Raw genomic sequence first — 14,228 nt, forward strand, 5'->3', positions numbered from 1 at the left:
CCCACGAAAAACACGGAAAATTTAATAATAAAAAAGAAAGCGTATTTTTTCTGGGCCGTTGTCGGGGAAGAAATTAAAGAAGAGAGTAGGGCGATAAATGGGCCTGCTAGGCCCACCAATTTGTGGATATCCGTGTCATGTCCACACTTACACTCAGCTTTTTATTATTATATTATTATTATTCCAGCGCGACGAATAAATAATTATTAAATAATGTTTGAATTGGGAAATTATTAAAAAACAAAAAGTAAAGTGGTCCAAGCGTACGACATGACCGTACGGCGTATACGGACATGCCGCGGTTATTAAATGCAATTAAATGTGGGTCCCGCTTCCCACCCCACCTTTTACTTACTTGGTGTTCCGTACGGTGTACATTTGGGTACAACTTTTACGTGTTGGTTCCTTTCCTTTGACTGTTGGGACAGTTGAACGTGTAAGGAACGAGCCATCAACGAAATTTAATACATCTTTATTTATTTATTTATTTATTTTATTTTTATTTTTATTAATTTATAAACTTAGTGATGCCATATTAATTTTCCTAGTAAAATAAAATGGTGAGAAATTAGTTAGCCATAATTTATGGGATTAGTTTATTATAAAAATGGAATTTTCTATGTTACTTTTGATGTATTTCCCCTCCTCTAATTATAATATGACGAAATTTTAATGTTTGGATCACTTATATATGATGTCAATTTCTATTAAAATATAAGAAACTCGCGTGATCTAATGATATTAATTCGTATGTAAAAAAAATTGCTTTTGATGGATTATATACTAACCCGATAAGGATAAGAAGTAAGAAAGTACGAAGCATAATTGAAAGATCATGTTGTGCACATTTTTTTTAAATTATTTTCTTATTACATTTGATTTCTATCTTTGGAGTTTTGCCTTTCTTAGACAATTGTTAAAGTTGGTAATATTGATTAAATCTGATACGAAATATTCAATATCTAATGATATTTTGTTTCCCTGATATGTAGGTTCTTATTTATGAAAACAATTTGAAGTTCTATTTAAAGGAGTGCATAGGATCGATCAAAGAAGGCAAGAACGAGAGAGACAATCAAGAGAGAAGAGAGTGAAATATAGAGAGCAAAATACATAGAGAAAGTACTGAACAAATTCTAAAGTATTGAAGATCAATCGTTGAAGAATTTCTGAAGTGTTCATCGCTACTACACTGTTTTGCCGAGTAGTGTTGGAAATACTGAAGAACACACGAGTGAAGTGTTGTTCAGAAAGTGTTTCTTTGGTTTTCGTTTTTCGGCTTAGTACTTCCTATTGATGTTTTATTCTAGTTCTTACTAGTTTTTAGGAAGTCTTTTATTTTCTCAATTTGTTGAGAAAAATAGTTTTTCATAAAACAATCACTAGTTGATTTTTGTAAACTAATTTTATTTTTCTAGTGATTATTTCGCCATGAGGCATCGCGCAAGTACTTGATACTTGTGCATAATTATCTGTGTTATTGTTTACTTTTGCTATTAGTTAAATAATCTGCTGCACAGTGTTATCGTAAAGTGTTGACAACACTAACAGATAACACTCACTCAAAAAGTTTTCTGATATTTCTGTGATTTTAGACTGTCCAAACCTAACAATAATATTTGATATATAGTATGTAAACATGCATAATATAATTAATAGGGTTTAGGGTTCTTGCATGTATTATTTTATTTCAAAATAAATTACAAAAATATACATATTCATTATTCCAAAACCTAATTACGAAAATCGAGTTTTTTTTAAAAAAAAAATTATATCAATGAATGCATTGGTGCGTGAGTATATATTATACAAATTGCATAATACCCTAGATATATACTAGCTAACTTTGTTTTTGGTATGACCATGCATTTTTCAAATGACGATTCTATGTTCATCTCAACAAAGAAAATAAATTTTCAAATTATCATAGTACCCTCTATCTCACAAAATAAATTACAACATTAATTTTCTACAATAGATAATGTAATTGCTTGATTGTTTTTTTTTTCCCCTAAAAACCGATGGATAGCAAGTACATGTACTTTTTTGCAAGTTGTATAGCAACATTGGATTTGATAATGGGGCACACAACAAGTGGTATATAGGTTGTACCATGTATGTTTAATTCCTAATTATATAATACTCTCGAATTGCATGCGTTGTGTGCTTATACAATCTATTTTTATATAGACATTATGTGTTTGTACAATTGGTTTTTATTGAATAATTGTAAAAAAATAAAAAAAATATTAAATAATTGTAAAAAAAAATTAAAACAAAAAACAAATAGCTAGTCACACCAACGTACCAATTTGGTGTAGCCTCACACATAATAAAATAGAACAGATAATGTTTGTTGATGCAAATCTTTTTGGTCCCTTTGCTTTCGGCCACTACTTTTTAGAATTTGAAAACAAAAGCGGTGAGTTTGAATGGGATCTGAGGAGATCCACGCCGATTTGATAAGATTGTTCCATTAAAAAGAACTGAATCTATCGATGAATATGTTTCAGTATTATTTCACGAGATGTTATTATGAACAAGACAACTTTTTTTTAATGAGATGAGGATCTGCAGTCGCTACCTTTTCGTGTGCATTGGGTCAACTCTCGAACTAACACAATAGCATGAAAACTACGCTAGCCAGGTAAATCGTATCATGCAAGTCTCGTGCGACAGTTTAGTCAGATAAGATATTGATAAGGAAAATCGAACTCCTGACTTGTGATCAAATGTTCATCCACTCCATCTACTAAGACACCCCATTGGAGACAAACAAGACAGTTTTTTTTTTCTAAGACATGATGTTAAACGATATAGGGAATAACATAATTATTTATAACTATATTAATTATTTGTATAATTTTTAAACAGATGTTTGATGAAATAAATATGCGCAGTCGACTAATGCATTTTCATTACCACTAAACGATGTTGATTTTTCAAACGTAAATTGGCGAGATTGAGATTCACACGGATAGTAGAGCATTATTATAAGTAATTTTATTTTATTAAAAAAATGAATTTAGTAGTAAAAGCATTTAAAGACAAGCATAGGACAAAGGCATTAGAGGTAGGTACTTTGTTACGGAAAATGTACCCCAATGACTTTACTTTCCGACTCCACTTCGTGATCGGTCATCCTTTCACTAAATTACTATAAATAATGCTTAAAGGCATAATGTTAGTTATTATTTTTATTAATTTAATTTTTATATATAATAAATTTATTATAGTTAGGTTGTTCACGGCTCTGTATTATTTTGTTTTTCGTTAAAAAAAAATCTAATAAGGTAGATCTAAAATCATAACTCCGCAATTGCATGGACGTACGAAAACTTCACGAAGAAGAATTTATATATGATCGAGAGCATGGGCGGAGGCACCTATTCCCTTAGGCCCCCCAACCAAAAAAAAATAAAATAGTGTATATATATATATATATATTGGCTTTGTTTGATACTCTCTTTAATCGTCTTTAATGGGTTGTGCATCATCTCTTTTAATATATAATACATTGGCTTCCCAAATAAAATAAGATAATTTATTTTAAGTGCCGATCAAACTCTCTTTTCTATGGGATATTTGATTCATTTCTTCTCTTCAACTCTTCCGAGTAGCCGACCAACACAGTGACACACAATATCCAATTAAGATTTAAGGTCGTTTTGCCTTAAAAAAAAAGATTTAAGGATATTTCGTAAATGATTTCAGGTTTTCTTTTGTGTATTTTTTCTTCATATCGTGTATTTTAAATCATTTTTTCTCAAAAAATTAGATTTTGGTTTCTTGAGAGCATATATTTCTTAATTCTTCTCTTTATTTTTTTATTATTTTAAATCTTTTTTTTATTTAATTATGCGACAACACATTTGATATCAATATTAGAAATACTAAAATTTATTGTAAAAAATGAAATTAGCATTGTTAATTTTTTCGTCTTTGATTATTTTTGTTTGACTATTTCTATCTGTTGAATAATTGGTCAAAAATATTTGTGGATATCAATGTATTTTTACTATATTCATGAATCATAATGTAATTTAATTGATAAAGATAGAGTAGATAGTGTTAAATAAACTAGCAAAAAATTGAATGCAATGAATCTCGTTTCATCTACTAAGTTTTATCCAAAAACTTTGCAGAACATGAGATGCTGCAATTAAAAATCTAATTTGAGCATTTTGATCATGTTCGACAACTTCCTTATATCAGAACTCAGTCGAAACTTATTTAAATGTTTAGATCTTGAGAGAGATTTTGGCCTAGTCCTCCTCTCTTGTTTTTATTTTTTCATTTCTAATAATATCTCTCTTTTCTTTTCTTTTTTTTTTTTAAAAAAAGTCAAAAATCTATCCGCATGTGTTTACACTTCCAATTTCTTCTTTGTTGGCTTCCCTCTCACGTGATCCTGGCTTCGCCCCTGATAGAGAGAAAGAAGTTGTCACTGATTTTGAGTTTGAATCCGGTTGATATAAAAAGTGTTGAAGAAATATGAAAAAAAAAAATAGATATATAGTCTAAAAAAATATATCTAGACGTTAGGATATGAAGATACACGAAGACAATCGAAAAAAAAAAGATAGATACATAGACTAACGAAAAAATTGTCCAAGCATTAGGAGGCGAGTGATCATCTGATCTAATGCTTTTTAGAAACAGTAACTTTATGTATTCTTTAAAAAGAAAAGCTATAACTTTATAAAAGTATATAAAATTAAGAGAATACGGTACAGTAGTTTTTAAAGTAAGTTTGAATATTTGATTCAAAAATCAAACTTGTTAATTTGAAGGGACGAAATCCTCTGCTACACTTGGTGCTACAAACCATGCTACACTTTACTAAAAACAATATCGTTTGCATAAATTATTAAACATTAAATTCATTAAACAATATGGATGAACAAAATATAATTAATCATTGATAAAATTTTCGATTCACCTATTTTTTAAATTAAAAAAATCATCAATAAATTGTTTTAGTCATTTATCGCTTGGGACACAATTTATTGTCTATTTTAATTGAAAAAATAGGTGAATCAAAACGTTTATCAATGATTAATTATATTTTGTTCATCCATGTTGTTTAATGAATTTAATTTTTAATAATTTGTGCAAACGGGATTATTTTTAGCAAAGTGTAGCACGGTTTATAGCACCAAGTGTAACAGAAGATTTCGTCCCAATTTAAAGGGCCAAAATAAATCATTAAAAAAATACTAAATTTGACGTACAGCTGGCTAGGTGGCCCACCTTCTTTCTTTCTTTTAAGAAAAATAAAATGTCAAGTAGGACGGCTCTAGGAGGGTTGAAACGTCACACTTAAATATTTACTTTTAGTCTTTTAGGTTATGATATTCTATTTTGTGTGGGAAATAAAATCAACATTCCTTCAATATGTTAAGTAAGAATGAACTTAAAATCGATATGTGGTCTAGATCTATGGCTCATGGAGTGTCATTGTATCATATTGATTTTTAAGTCTTGTAGTACTCAATATTATAGGGGGAACCGAAAATTCTTCCGGATTAAAATATTTGAACCATAGATCATATTATAAATAAATTATGATTATAATATGTAAACATTTTTACCGTTTTTAAATTCCATATTTCTACGTATTCACATGTAATGCTTTCTCATTACATTCAGCATGATTATATCTTGACATCGTTTGACTCGTGAGATTAGATAATTGAAAGATAAGTTTAATATAACTATTTAAAATCTAATTATTGATGATGAATATCCTCCTTTGCATCTAAACTAGGCCTTGTATATTTATTGGGTATATATGTTTTAAATGATTTGTACATAATATTTTTTTTCATCTTTATAATTTATTTTTGGGGTTAAATTTAAGTTGATTTATAATATATTATGAAATAAAAAATATATATGTATGGTCAAAATAGCAATTCATCATATACACAAATATATACTTTATAAGCTAACTCTAACGGCACTTGAAGCAATATATTGAGAGAGAGTAAATTTTTTAGACGGTTTCACAAATTTATATATGTGAAACGGGTCGATTAGATTCATATTTGCAGTGAAAAATAATTTTTTTGATATAAAAAATAAATTTTTTCATAATTTGAATCGGTTCAAAGAATCATCTCATAAAATTAATTCGTTAAATATTTATATAATTACAAATGATTAATGTACTATGGACGTATTTACCAAGTGAAATTAATTATATATACATAAATAATACTGAGATTATTAAACTAATTTTATAGGATGTGGGATAATGATGGATAATCAATAACATGTTTACTTGGGTTGATCAATTTTGTTATTGAAATTATGATTAAATGACGAGTTACGATTTTGCTCTTTGCTTATAATATATAATTTTATTTTTAGTTTATATTTGTATAATTGAGATTGTGATTTTTATTGAAAATTTTAAATTATTATTAATCAACGTGTAAATTTTTTTAACTGACCAAAATTATTGATTATAAATATTATTTATTTTTTAAAAAAATTAATAAATTAAGTAAAAAAAATTCGATGAATAAGGATAAAATCCAATAAAATGTATTAATCATATCTTAAATTATTAGAATTTTTATCCATGTTTTTTTAATTTTAAAATGTATTTGTCATATATTAAAATCAAATGAAATGTATTAAACATATCTTCAAGTATTTGAAATTTTTATTCATGTTTTATGATTTTTTTAAATGGGGTTTTCATACATTACTTTTTTGGAAAGTAAAGGGTATTAATGTAATTTTTCTCAATTGGAAAGATAATTATTTAAAAATAATTATTTATCACACTTTTTATTTGTGATAAATCATCAAGGTTTAAATTTTAAATTAGGTAAATATATATGAGCTTTATGAGTTAATATGTGCCCTAAAAAAACAAGTAAACATAAGATCAATAAAATTAATAATATAATTATGTGTTTATCATAGCAAGTAAACACAACTTATAAGTTATATGTATACATTGTCTATCAAGCGAAAACAATCATCCAATGCATAGGCATTTATGAAAAGGATCCGATGAAGATTAGAAAAGCTAATCATTGGAATTTGGATGTATTTTATAATAGGAAGGTGTAAAATGATCACAAACTAATTGATAAAATTTATAAGTTTGTATTAAATTACATGGATGACTATGTTACTTCTATTAGTGAGCTTCCTTGTCTAATATATTGCCATCTCACCTACTCCATAACTCACCCCACTTTTACGCCATAAGAACAAATTATTGGTTATTAAATGTTCTTAAAACACTTAATGATGTTTATCATGTCGGAGTACAAAATAATACAACTACTTTTGTTTCAAATAATGTATATATATACACTAGTGATGCTCTGCATTACGTTGTGCGCTTGTAGAAAGGTTATTTGGGTATTAGTTTTTTAATTTAGTTAATTTTTCACAAAACTATGAATAATTATATTGATTTTTTTGTGATTTTTTTGCTACAATTTATAATTAATTTTTGGATAATATGTGGTTTTTCAAAGAACAATATTCAAGTGAATAAATCAAGCATATGCGTAATTTTTACTAGAGATCAAGACACATATGATGTATGTGTAATATCTATACTATATATAATTAAAACTTGATGCATCTATTGTGACACCTACATCAAATTCTATATATGTAGCCTATAAAATACACATTCATTTATATTGTTAGAAAACAAAGACATCGAAATGAAAATTATACTCTCTCTATTATTTGCGGTGTCTCAGGCTTCGGATAAAAAAAAATTACATAGTAAATATTTATTGAAAGAACATGTTGTGCACATGTCTTTTAAATTATTTTTTTATTGCATTTAAATTCCATATTTATAGTTTTGCCTTTCTTAGAACATGTTTTAAAATTGGTAATATCAGATATATCTTGATTCGAAATATATGATTTTTGATGATATATTGTTTCCATGCTTTGTAGGTTCTTATTTATGGAAACATATTGAATATCTATTTATAGGAGTGCTTGGACCGATCTGATAACACGACAATCAAGAGAAAAGAGAGTGAAACGTAGAGAACAAAATACATAGAGAAATTACTGAAGAAATTCTAGAGTATTGAAGATCGATCATTGAAAAATTTTTGAAGAGATACTACTGCTACGTTGTGTTGCCGAGTAGTGTTGGAAACACTGAAGAACACACGAGTGAAGTGTTGTTCAGAAAGTGGTTCTTTGGTTTTCGTTTTTCGGTTTAGAACTTCCTATTGATTTATTATTCTAGTTCTTACTAGTTTTTAGGAAGTCATTTATTTTCTCAAACTGTTGAGAAAAGTAGTTTTTCGTAAAACAATCACTAGTTGGTTTTTGTAAACTGATTTGATTTTTTAGTGATTATTTCGCCATGAGACATCGTACAAGTACTCAGTACTTATGCATAAATATCTGTGTGCTATTTATTTTTTACTGTTGTTTATCTATTCTGCTGCATAGTGTTATCGTGAAGTGTTGACAATACTAAAAGATAACACACACTCGAAAAATTTTCTGATATTTCTGTGATTTCATACTGTCCAAACCTTACAATTGGCGTCAGAGACATTCACTTGACGATACTAAGTGTGATTCTGTTTTTGTGTTTGACAGGACATCACAGTGGAGATACCTTATTCAGGAACTGCTCAACGCCCTCCAATCTTGGATGGATCCAACTATTCTATCTGGAAAGTTAGGATGCGTGTCTACATCAAATCGATTGATGAAAAGGCATGGCAGCGTGTGTTACAAGGCTGGAATCCACCAAGGAGAACTGATGGAGAAGGAGATTTTCTCCTCAAATCAGAAACGGAATGGAATGCCGATGAAACTGCTGCTTCGAATATGAACAACAAAGCTCTTAATGCTATATTTACTTCTCTTGATTCTAATATATTTTCACTTGTAACTAACTGTGTTTGTGCTAAACAGGCTTAGGAAAAACTTCAAATGCACTGTGAAGGATTCGATAGTGTGCGTCGAACCAAAATAAGGATTCTCACTACTCAGTTTGAAAATCTGAGAATGGAAGAAAGTGAGACGAACGATGATTATGAACGCCGCTTGAGGAAGATCGAGAATGAGGCAATTGATCTTGGTGAGGATATTTCAAATGAACGCCTGGTGAGCAAAGTGTTGAGATCACTGCCCGAAAGATTTCAAATGAAGATTTGTGCTATTGATGAATCAAAAAACACATCAATTCTGGGTTTGGATGAATTGATGAGTTCTCTTCGAACATATGAGTTATAGATGAATTTTGAAAAAAAGGACAAAGGTAAGTCTATTGCACTTCAAGTTTCTAATGACTCATACAATGATTTTGTTGATCTGACACAGGGAATCAACAAGTCTGACTTAGGAGATAATTCAATCGCCTTTCTTACCAAACAATTTGGTAATTACTTGAAGAGAATGAGAGATTTTAAGAAACCTGGTCAGAAACCTAAAGTTTTGAATGCTCCTACTGTTGGAAAACCATTGAGGATATGCGGACCAGAACAGAATACCATCCCTTCAAAGAGTCAAAATCACTTTCAGAAAGAAGGAAAAACACTGAATATCTCAAAGAAGTTTGAATCTGTGAAATGTCATGAGTGCACAGGCTTCAGTCACTATGCTAATGAGTGCCCAACCAGAAGATGTATGAAGAATTGTATAATGACTAGATATTAAGGAACAAGACAAATTCTGCTTTAACAAAGGAGAACAGTGAACTGAAAGCTTCAGTGGCTATACTTGAAGTTGTTCTGAGCAAGAAGGATTTAGAACTAGGCAAGGTCAAAGAAGAGCTTGGAAGAGCCAATGCAACTCTTGCAAAGTTTAATTCAAGCAAGACCAAGCTGGATTCAATTCTGATGATGGGAAAAGATGATAGAGCTGGTCTAGGATTTCATAATAGCAAGTTTGAAGTTGGGGAGTCATCAAAAACTATTTTTGTCAAAGAGAACAGTAAATCTGCTAGCGTTCCTATTGCAATTCCAAAGGAAAAACCAATTCCATTGAAGGCACAAGCTCCTGTTCAGAAGAAAAAGCAAAGGAAGCGTAGGTTTGTTTGTCATTACTGTCACAAGCAAGGTCACATCAAGCCTTACTATTTCAAACTCAGGTATGACTATATGTACTGGAATTCCAGGCAAGAACTGTCATCAGTGTTGCCAACACTGAACCAGAACATTGCCAGGAGGAAAAATACTGAGAAAAAGGTTTGGGTACCAAAAGCTAAATCCAGTTGTAATGTTGTTTATACTTCCTTAAAAACTAATGTTGCAGGTCATTGGTACTTCGATAGTGGCAGTTCATGCCACATGACAGGATTGAAGAAGTATCTTTCTGACTATGTTGAATAGGATAAAGGAAAAGTGACTTATGGAGGAGGAGCCAATGGAAAGATTGTTTGAAAATGCACTTTGAATGTAGAAGGACTGCCTAAGCTTCACAATGTTCTACATGTTGAAGGATTAAATGCTAATCTTATTAGCATTAGTCAACTCTGTGATGATGATCTTTATGTTAAATTTGATAAGAATTTATATCAAGTTTTTGATAAAAGTAATTCGTGTGTTTTGACAGGGTCTAGATCATCGGACAACTGTTATCAACTTGGAGAGGAACTTGCTTGCAAATTCACCAAGGTTGATGATTATGGCATCAAAAGTTGGGACATGCCAACTTCAAAGCATTGAAGAAACTGAACCAGTATGATGTTGTACGTGGGATGCCAAATTTAACTTCTCGAGTTCCATATGTGTGTGGAGACTGTCAAAAAGGTAAGCAAACTCATGTGTCACATCCAGTGTTACAACACTGTGGGACAACACGATGTCTTGAACTCCTACACATGGACTTAATGGGACCTATGGAGGTTGAAAGCTGTGGAGGTAAGAGGTATTCATTTGTGTGTGTTGATGACTTTTCAAGGTACTCATGGGTAAGTTTTTTAAGAGAAAATTCTGAAACTTTCGATGCTTTCAAAAAATTGATAAAGCAGATCACTAATCTGTTTGCTTTGAAGGTTATCAGGATTCGAACTGACCATGGTAAGGAATTTGAAAACTCATTGTTTGATCAATTTTGTGAAAAGGAAGGTATATCACATGAATATTCAGCACCTAAGACACCTCAGCAGAATGACATTGCCGAAAGGAAAAACAGAACCCTCCAAAAGATGGCAAGGGTTATGTTAAGCTCCAAAAATATTGCAAGAAGATTTTGGGCCGAGGCTTTAAATACTGCATGTCACATATCCAATAGGGTATATTTAAGAAAATGTTCTACTATGACATCCTATGAAATTCTCATGAGAAAGAGGCCTAACTTAAATATTTTCATATTTTTGGATACATATGTTATGTTTTGAATGACAGGATGTAGTTGGCTAAGTTTGATTCAAAAAATGATAAGTGTTTATTTCTTGGATATGCTTTGAATAGTCGAGCTTATCGTGTGTTTAACTTGAGAACTAGAACTATCATTGAATCTATTAATGTGGTATTTGATGATTATGCTGATCTGAAGGGGAAAACAATTGAAGACAATATTGATGATCTGCTAGATACTGTCTTTTCACAGACTGATTTCAGTGTTGTCAATAGTGTTGTCCCTCCTGAAAAATCACCCAGCACAACACTGAGTCCAACACTGAATAAGAATGAACAGAGTACAGAAGAACAGGATGATTTTGAAGATGAAATACGAGATGCTGGACATGATGTACCTAGCAAGATTCAGAAAAACCATCCTACTTCACAAATCATAGGAGATGCACAAGGAAGGATGCAAACCCAAAGAAAGGAAAAAGTTGATTATCGAAATATGAGCGGGTTAGTGTGCATGACTTTCGCATACTCTCAGGTAAGACATTCTTGCTTTGTGTCTAGTATTGAACCAAAAAATGTTGGTGAGGCTTTAAAAGATGAGTTTTGGGTCAATGCTATGCATGATGAACTTGAACAATTTGTTAGGAATGATGTGTGGATCTTAGTTCCTCCACCTGATCATAGTAATATCATTGGAACAAAATGGATTTTTAAGAATAAAACTGATGAATCAGAAAATATTGTAAGGAACAAGGCTAGGTTGGTAGCTCAAGGGTATACACAAGTTGAGGGGGTGGACTTTGATGAAACCTTCGCACCTGTAGCCCGAATAGAATCTGTGAGATTGTTATTGGCTATTGCATGTCACATGAAAATGAAACTTTTTCAAATGGATGTAAAAAGCGTATTTTTGAATGAAATTTTGAGTGAAGAAGTTTATGTAAGACAACCTAAGGGATTCGAAGATCCACATCATCTTGATCATGTTTATAAGTTGAATAAAGCCTTATATGGATTGAAACAAGCACCTCGTGCTTGGTATGGAAGGCTCACAGAATATTTGCTTGACATTGGATTCAAAAGAGCTGAGGTAGATAAAACACTTTTTGTTCAAAAAGTACAAGGTAACATTCTTATCTGTCAAATCTATGTTGATGACATAATTTTTTGTGCTTCATCTCAAAAACTTGTAAATGATTTTGTTGAAAGCATGACTGCTACCTTTGAAATGAGCATGGTAGGTGAGTTGAATTACTTTATAGGATTACAAGTGAAACAAATGAGTGATGAAATCTTCTTGCTAAAAACTTGATAAAGAGGTTTTGTACTGATCATGTTCGACATATGAAAACACCAATGGGAACTAATGAAAAACTGTGCAAAGACAGTGTTGTTGACAGTGTTGACAACACTCTGTACAGAATCATAATTGGTAGTTTGTTGTATTTAAATGCAAGTCGACCTGATATTATGTTCAGTGTGTGTTTGTGTGCCCGATATAAATCTGATCCTAAAGTCACACATATGAAAGCTGTAAAACGAATTTTGAAGTATGTTGTAGCACTTTAGACTTAGGGTTATGGTACACTAAAGAAACCAATACTAATTTGATAGGCTATAGTGATGCTGATTGGGCAGGGGATGTTGATGAGAGAAAGAGCACCACGGGTGGTTGTTTTTATTTGGGTAACAACTTGGTTTCATGGTATAGTAGGAAGCAGAACTGTGTGTCACTTTCCACTGCTAAATCCGAATATGTGGCAGCGGGAAGTTGTTCTCAATTAATTTGGATGAATCAAATGCTACAAGACTATGATCTTAAAAGTGAAACACCAATTGTGTACTGTGACAACTCAAGTGCTATAGATATATCAAAAAACCCAGTACAGCACTCTCGAACTAAACACATTGACATAAGACGTCACTTCATTCGAGATTTAGTTGAGAAAGACATGATCCATATGGAGTTTGTTGGGATCAATAACCAACTGGCCGATATTTTTACAAAAGCATTAAACTTCAAGAGATTCTCCAGTCTTAGAAAATCTCTCAACATATGTTCTTTATAAGCACTCACGGTTGCTGTCCTTAAGTGTTGCCAACACTGACGGATAACACCAAACATGATTGTGCATTGTTATGACTTTAGGCATACTGCATATTCATATTGTTCTATGTTTTGCACTGTTTGATAATACTGGCTGATACTTTGTAGCTCTTCTGTCAAAGTTATTTTCAGAACACACTTGCCATGAAAATATGCTTTAAACCACGAAGTAGTTGAGGGATGTTCGTGTATTCCATGATCTTGTCCCATGTGAAAAGTGGTTTTAAAAAATTAAAAAGCATGGTTTGATAAAATTTCAGTGACCAATGTCTTGAAAATAAAACTAAAATCGGAAGAAAATTGGAAAAAGCTACCTAAGAGAGTCCAATGAAGACCGTTCTTTTAGTGTGCAGGCTACCACTTCTGAATCAAAATAAAAAGAAAAAACACATGGCTCTGGAAGTGTGACAAATTCAAAAGTATTTTGAAGACTACAATGTTGTTGGAAAGTGTTGCCAATACTAGTGCTTAACACGTGCTGCACACACTTTGCATGCATTATTTTTGATCTAATCTCATTACATTCTATTTTAGACATAAATTAGGTCATGCATTTTGCATTTATTGTGATCATATCGTGCTCAGGGTTAATAGTTCAAAGACGAACAAAAATTGGAAAAATTGTCCAACTTGCTGAAATTTGAATTGATTGAGATTGAATATGTTTCAGTGGAGATAAAACTCGATGTGGAGTTATTTATTTTTGGGGAATATTGATATATTCTTAAGTAAGAGTTTCAGGGTATCCTTAATTAATCAAATTTAATTTCCTTAATTAGAGAGATTTCGTGGTAAGGGGGAGA

Source organism: Henckelia pumila, chromosome 3 (assembly GCF_033568475.1).
Source record: "Henckelia pumila isolate YLH828 chromosome 3, ASM3356847v2, whole genome shotgun sequence".
NCBI lineage: Eukaryota > Viridiplantae > Streptophyta > Magnoliopsida > Lamiales > Gesneriaceae > Henckelia > Henckelia pumila.